General features: G+C 40.4%; 1 long non-coding RNA gene across 2 annotated transcripts; it reads right to left on the bottom strand.

Moving 5' to 3' along the window:
* Window positions 1-4,603: 4,603 nt before the first annotated feature.
* LOC137095920 (uncharacterized) lies at window positions 4,604-7,703 on the bottom strand. Of its 2 annotated transcripts, XR_010909068.1 has the most exons (6): window positions 7,528-7,703; window positions 5,513-5,586; window positions 5,348-5,402; window positions 5,179-5,262; window positions 5,003-5,070; window positions 4,604-4,915 (listed from the first exon to the last, which is right to left on the bottom strand). It is a non-coding gene; the product is annotated as an uncharacterized lncRNA (long non-coding RNA). The 2 variants fall into 2 exon arrangements; XR_010909067.1 differs by lacking the exon at window positions 7,528-7,703 and having other exon boundaries at window positions 5,513-6,548.
* Window positions 7,704-7,785: the final 82 nt, after the last annotated feature.

The raw sequence follows: 7,785 nt of genomic DNA, 5'->3' as shown, positions 1-7,785 counted from the left end.
GCCCCTTTCCGAATCCATACAAAAAGGGTAGCTGCCCAACAAAATTTGACATTAGTAATATTTACTGCATTTATATACTGCTTTTCTCACTCCTGGGAGGAGTCAAAGCGGTGTACATGAAGTAATGGCAAGATTTAATGCCAATTGTAACGAAATAGCTAATTATAATGTATATTTTAATGTGTTTATTGATGTGACATGATAGGTGCAGGCCGACATTTGCTGTGGTTCCCATAGCAACGTAGACCTCCAGGCAGAAGCAAAAGGGGCGGAGCTAACTGCCACTGGTGGAGAGAGAGAGAGGCAGTCTTTGGTCAGAAAACCAAAGAGGAAAGTTGGTTCTGGTGGGTTGAGAAACCGAGCCAAGGGATTTAAATCTTAGTCAAAGAGAAAAGGTGGCTCTGGGCATTGTAAGCCAAGTGTTAAGTCTTCAGCCTGTGTGTTTAGAGAGGCAGTTGGACCTGTTTAAATTAGCAATTGACTCGTGAGCTAAGGTAAAAAGAAACCCCAGTAGTAATCCATAACTTCAGTGGGGATAGCTGAAAGGAGAGAAAGGCAAGCCAGTGTCTTCAATTCTCAGTTAAGAAAAGAAAGATACTTTGCAGTGAAATAAGTTTCAAACCAGTCTGGTGGAAGTAAAAGCCATACTGAGAGTTATATTGGAAACCGTTACAAGTATTTGTGTTAGCTAAAGTCAACTGTAACAAGATTTAAAGGAATACAAATCTTGTACACCTGTGAATCCTTGAATAAATATTTCCTTGACCAGTTCTTTATAATTAAGACTCATGTCCATTTATTGAGAAGAAGATTTACCTTCGAAGAAGGCGGCTGAAAATATTGTGGTTGGGGTGACGAGTTACTCCTTTTAAAAAGTGCCTCAAGTAAACATATTTTAAAAGTCAAGCCTCAGCAACACATACCACCACTACCTTAGTCTCCTCATCGCCCTGGTTTATATAGTCATTTGTTTGTCTTCTTTTAAACCAACATATATACAAAACCAAGCGTAATAACTAAAACAATAACATATGACTATAAATTAAACCAATTCAAATCATATTAAACATAGAACATAACTTTACTTACTTACTTACTTACTTAGGCGATCCCTCGTTGGACGAGTGAGATGGTCTTCCTTGATGACTATTTTTGTGGCTTTGTAGGTGGCTGAGGAGCCCTATTCTTGACCCGCATCTTCTCCCACAGTGAAGGCATTGGTTTCCAGGTGGAAGGCGGTCCCGGTCGGGGTTGGCTTGATGCGCCTTCCTCCTGGCACGTTTCTCTCTTTCACTCTCCACTCGTGCCTCCTCGAATTCTGCAGCACTGCTGGTCACAGCTGACCTCCAGCTGGAGCGCTCAAGGGCCAGGGCTTCCCAGTTCTCAGTGTCTATGCTAGAGTTTTTAAGGTTGGCTTTAAGGCCATCTTTAAATCTCTTTTCCTGTCCACCAACATTCCGTTTTCCATTCTTAAGTTCAGAGTAGAGCAACTGCTTTGGGAGACAGTGGTCAGGCATCCGGACAACGTGGCTGGTCCAGCGGAGTTGATGCCAGAGGACCATCACTTCAATGCTGGTGGTCTTTGCTTCTTCCAGCATGCTGACGTTTGTCTGCTTGTCTTCCCAAGATATTTACAGGATTTTCCGGAGGCAGCGCTGATGGAATCGTTCCAGGAGTTGCATGTGACATCTATAGACAGTCCACATCTTGCAGGCTTAGAGCAGGGTTGGGAGGACAATTGCTTTATAGACAAGCACCTTGGTATCCCTACGGATGTCCCAGTCCTCAAACACTCTCTGCTTCATTCGGGAAAATGCTGCACTCACAGAGCTCAGGCGGTGTTGTATTTCGGTGTCGATGTTGACTTTGGTGGAGAGGTGGCTGCCAAGGTAGTGGAAATGGTCAACATTTTCTAATGTTACACCATTGGAAACCATTGTTGTATCTCTGGCATTGGGGAGGGGATGGCTGGTGACTGCTGGAACAGCACTTTGGTTTTCTCGATGTTCAGTGACAGGCCAAACTTCATGTATGCTTCTGCGAAGGTGTTTAGAGTGGCTTGTAGATCTTCTTCTGAATGCGCACAGACGACATTGTCATCAGCATACTGGAGTTCTATAACAGATGTTGTTGTAACCTTGGTTTTGGCTTTCAGTCTGCTGAGGTTAAACAGCTTGCATAAATAGAACATAAACAAACATTTAGACAATTAAAACATAGAATCAGTTTGATAACAAATTAAAGAACAATTAAAAGAAATAAGACTCCAGTACATTATACATTGCCTGCAAAATCAAGATCTAAAGATCTCTTGGGAGAAAAAGTCTCCCCCATTTGTGGAGAAACATTAAATGGATGCCCGGATCCCTGTCTGGGAAGGGATTTTCAAAGCTGGAATAGCCACTAGGAAGACCCTCCCATACTACTTTTAATTTTTTATTTTGAAAATAAATACATTATAGAAATCAAACAAAACCATTAAGTAATTGGAATCATTATATGTATGATCAAGTGTTGTTAGACATTATGGAAACAAGAACGGACAAACAAAATGACATTACAAATAGATGGAAGGTCTACTTCAACTGGGTGAAAAATGGAGGGCCGAACAATCACATCAAAGAAAAAATACTAACACTTCACCAGTGGCTGGATCTGCAAGATTAGTAGAAATATACTGTGGTTGAGGAAGGACGGAGGGAAAATATAATTTGCATCAATGTGAACTAGCATAATGCCATTAATATTTGTTGAATTATTCGGGATTTATGCTTGAACGCTTGGAATATGGTTTGCTGATTTGTGTTTATACCATAATAAAATATGTTTAAAAAACAAAAAAAAACTACTATACCATGGCAGGTAAAGCTGGAGAAACAACATTAAAAAATCAAAATCACACAAAATTTCTCTTCTTTCTTTTCTTCTCTCCTTCCTTCTTTTTTCTTCCTTAGGAAGAAAACAAGTACCATATTTGCTAATGCAAGTTTTTTTTTAACAAGCTCTCAGCAGCATCTTTGGAGTTAAGCCTGTTGGGATATAAAAAATTACATGACTCTTGGGTAAGGAACATAAGCAAAAGGCCAGAGCATTGTACTATTTTTTACATTTTTCAATTAAAAAATAAAGAAACTATAGAAATCACTCACAATATAAAACAACTCAGTTGCTATAACATTTCTGGATGGTATCAGCACTGCAACCAAGCCGCGAGGCAAGGAGTGAGGACCCCGTTCCAGAGGAGTCCTATGAATCCTGGGTGGATCAATGGACACAATATGGAGCCAGGAGTCCCAGGGTCTTCTTCAATCTTCCAAATCTTCAATCTTGATATCTGTTGTTGAGCTAAGAGAAACAAAAATACATAAAACCCAAATACTCCTCCAGCTCAACAAGGATCCAACCCACACCCAAACAGTGACTTCTATTCCTGGGGCAGCTGGCTCCATAGTATGTCCATGCTCCCTTCTTCTGATGGGTTGGTAAAGGTGTACTGTGAAAGAAAGAGAACATCAAAGTGACTATTTGGAGAATTTCTCTGAAAGCTTGCCTCCCCTTCCCCTTGGCAGAAAGACATTACTCCTGCCTTTCACTCCTTACCCAGGATTCATAGGACTCCACTCGAAGGGGGTCCTCACGCCTTGCATCTGGGCCCGGCTGCGGTGCTGATACCATCCAGAAATGCTGTAACGAAAAGAGACTTCATTCAAATCCTGATCCCCTCCTCTTTGCAGAAGTACAATGCCCCCATGACCCACTCTCCATCCTGCTGCAGTTTGGAGGAAAAGCATTATACTACTTTTTACATTTTTCAGTTAAAAAATAAAGAAACTATAGAAATCACTCACAATATAAAACAACTCAGTTGCTATAACATTTCTGGATGGTATCAGCACTGCAACCAAGTTGGGAGGCAAGGAGTGAGGACCCCATTCCCCATGGACCACAGATGATGGGACTCGCAGTACCTTCACTAACTTCTTGAGACCACTGTGAGCCATATAAATAATTGATAAGGACCAACCTTGATACACAATTCCTTTCTCAAATAACCCGGGCAGCGCCAGGTCCCCAAGCTAGTAATAATAATAAAATAATAAACTTTATTTATACCCCGCCACCATCTGTTCAACGGGGAATCGGGGTGGCTAACATGAGGCCAGGCCCAAAATTACAACAAATCAAATACAAATACAGCAAATAAAATACGAGGAAGCAAAATACAGTCAAAATAAATACATAACATTATGAAATAACATAAACCGATCCAAAAAGACATGGAAAGAAATAAGACACAGAGGGCAGGCCAGATATGTTAGAAGTAAAATTGGTAAAATTTGGTAAAACCCTGGATAAGATAGGGATATGTGTTTCTAAGGTGGAGGGGAATCAAAAGGACCAAAAAAACCCAGTTAGGTTAAACCTTTAATAACTCTCCCCCTTACTTTTTTGTTATTTTGTTAATTTTTTCTCTCTTTTGTGCTTTCCCTTTCTCCCTTTGGCCCCCATCAGTGCCAAAGGGCCAAACACTTACTTTAAAAAGTCTTCTGAAAGCCATGCTTCCAGATACCAGTCAAGACAAGACCAAAACAGAGAAACCTTGCCTGTGGCCTTGAAGTCAGCAACGGAATGGGCAGCACTAGTTTGGTTCGGAACTACATTCTTATGGCAAAAGTGGAACAGTAAGCTCCAGGGAAGCAATGGCCCCTTTCTGAATCCATAGAAATAGGGTAGTTGCCCAACAAAAATTCTGGATGGTATCAGCACTGCAACCAAGCTGGGAGGCAAGGAGCGAGGACATCGTTTCAGAGGAGTCCTATGAGTCCTGGGTGGAGCTATGGACACGCTATGGAGCCAGCTGTCCCAGGGTCTTCCTTAGTCTTCTAAATCTTCAATCTTGATATCTGTTGTTGAGCTAAGAGAAACAAAAATACATGTAAGAACATAAAGCCGAAATACTCCTCCAGGTCAACAAGGATCCAACCCCCACCCAAATAATTACTTTTCTCCCTGGGGCAGCTGGCTCCATAGTATGTCCATGCTCCCTTCTTCTGATGCACTAAAGGTGCACTGTGAAAGAAAGAGAAGATCAAAGTGACTATTCAGAGAATTTCTCTGAAATCTTGGCCTCCCTTTCCCCTTGGCAGAAAGACAGTACTCCTGTCTTTCTCTCCTTACCCAGGATTCATAGGACTCCACGCGAAGGGGGTCCTCACGCCATGCATCCAGGCCCGGCTGCGGTGCTGATACTATCCAGAAATGCTATAAAGAAAAGAGAAGAGACTTCATCAAATCCTGATCCCCTCCTCTTCGCAGAAGTACAATGCTCCTGCCTTCCCCTCCTTACCCAAGTCTCCAAAGAGAGATCCACGGAGGAGGATTCCTTCGACTCTTCTGGAGCACTAGAGAAGGAGAGAAAACAGCAAAATGTCAGTAATAGATCAAGGGTGCTCACTAAAACATCAGTGAATTAAATTAAAACAAGCAGAAGAGAAGGAGGAAAGGTGGATACCTGACAGGAGCCACTTTAATGGATCTCCTCCTCCGGCAACACGAAAAAGTGTCTTGACAGACCTTCCTGATGTTCTGCAAAGGAGAGAGGAGGACAAGGTCAGAGGGAATAGGACAGACTTGCTTTGGGAGAGCAGCTGTTTTAGGGCCATTGCTCTTCCCATGGTAGCTTGAACCCCAAAGGTCCTCAAGCCTCTCTTCAGATGGGCCGTTCCCCCACCCAATATCTCATTGAAAAAGGGGTAAGAACAGCACCCCTAACGTCCCCTCCTGGTGATCTAGAGCAGGGCGTCCAAAACTATTTCCACCTGCTTTCCTTCCAAGACAATTTTACATTAACTTACTAACAGATTAAATGACCTATTTAGATTGATCATGTAATAACTAAAATTAGATAAAGGATTTAAAACAAATAATTTGATAATAATAATGATGAAAATGAACTTTTATTGGCCAAGTGCTGGGGGAGGAGACTGGAAGGCTGAGAGATAATACTTTAAAAAGATACTTAATGTTTGGTGACAATATTACTCCTCTCTTTGATATAGTGGATACATCGTGTTTTGGGTATTTTAGATAATTCTTGTAATTTCAATTGTATTAAGAAATAGATGTATTAATAATAACTTTGTACACTCATAATTGTCTTTTCTTCCTCTCTAAAATTCACTCCATTTTTGTGACATACATGATATTTGAAATGATTTAGCTTACTAACAATAATAATAAAAAATAATAAACTTTCTTTATACCCCGCCACCATCTCCCCAAGGTGGACTCGGGGCGGCTAACATGAGGCCAGGCCTAAATTACAACAAATCAAATACAAATACAGCAAATATAATACAGGGAAGCAAAATACAGTCAAAATAAATACATAACATTACGAAATAACATAAGCCAATCCAAAAAGACATGGAAAGAAAGAAGACACAAAGGCTGGGCCAGATGTGTTAGAAGTAAAATTGGTAAAATTTGGTCAAAGCCTGGATGAGATAGATGGAATATGTTTCTGAGGGAGATGTGTTTCTAAAGGGGGGGGGGGGACTCGAAAGGACAAAAAAAAAAACCCCCAGTTAGGTTAAATCTTCAATAACTCCCCCCTCCCCTTTGTATTATTTTGTCAATTTTTTTTCTCTCTTTCCTGCTTTCCCTTCTCCCCTCCTGCCTCACCAGTGCCAAAGGGCCAAACACTTACTCTAAGAAGTCTTCGGAAAGACATTTTTCCAGATAATAGTGAAGGCCAAAACAGAAAACCTGCTTCCAGCCTTGACTGAAGCAACAGAATGGCCAGCACAGGTCTAGTTCGGAACTGCATTCTTATGGTAACGGTGGAACACGAAGCTCCAGGGAAGCAACGGCCCCTTTCAGAATCCATACAAATAGGGTAGTTGCCCAACAAAATTTGAAATTAATAATATTTTTTTATTTTTTTCATATTATATACAATCTAACAGTAAATAAACATCAAAAACTTCTTTGATCATATTTCTTATCATTATTTTTAAATTTCTATTACAACTTGTGCTACATATAACTCTATCACACATCTTTTATCCAGTTATACATATTGTATTTCTTTATAATTATTATTATACCATTTCCCCCCTCTTCCCCTTACTCTTAGTTTGTGCCTCCTCCACCAGGACCAAGCAACTCATGTTGTTTCACCATTCCAAAATATCATTGTTTCTCTTGCTGGCTTATACCCCTTTCCCTCATTAAACACATACTTGATAAATTTTCCCCATATTTTCCAAAAGTCTGTTTGTTTACATATTCCCCTTTTAATTTTAATATTGCAAGTTAGCTTATCATTAATTGCTATATTCCAAATTTCCCTATACCATTCTTCTAATTGAATTTCTTTTTTTTCCTTCCATTTTTTTGCTATTAACAATTTAGTTGCTAAAGAAACCCCCCAAAGAGAAGACTGGTTTAACAAAATCCTTGACATAATGACCATGGATGAATTGACTTATTGGATAACACCGAACTATGGAATTCCAAACAAACCTACGAATTGGGATCCGGTGAAGGACTACCTTAGGAAACAGAAAATTGACATTACTTACTAAAAAGAGTAAATCACAAAAACTAAGCCACAAAGAAGGAAGAAACGCTATAGAAATAAACCTGAAAATATTAGTAAAAATCCTCCTTGAATAGATGGAAGTTTTATTTTTTTTAACTATTCCCCAACCTACCCCCTTCCCCTCCCCCAGTACTCCCTCTCCCCCCCCCCCGACCTTTCCCATATGCACCCCCTTCCTA

The sequence above is a fragment of the Anolis sagrei genome, chromosome 1 (genome assembly GCF_037176765.1).
Source record: "Anolis sagrei isolate rAnoSag1 chromosome 1, rAnoSag1.mat, whole genome shotgun sequence".
Classification (NCBI taxonomy): Eukaryota; Metazoa; Chordata; class Lepidosauria; order Squamata; family Dactyloidae; genus Anolis; species Anolis sagrei.
Note: the sequence above shows the minus strand (reverse complement) of the source record. Positions and strands in the feature narration are given on the sequence as shown.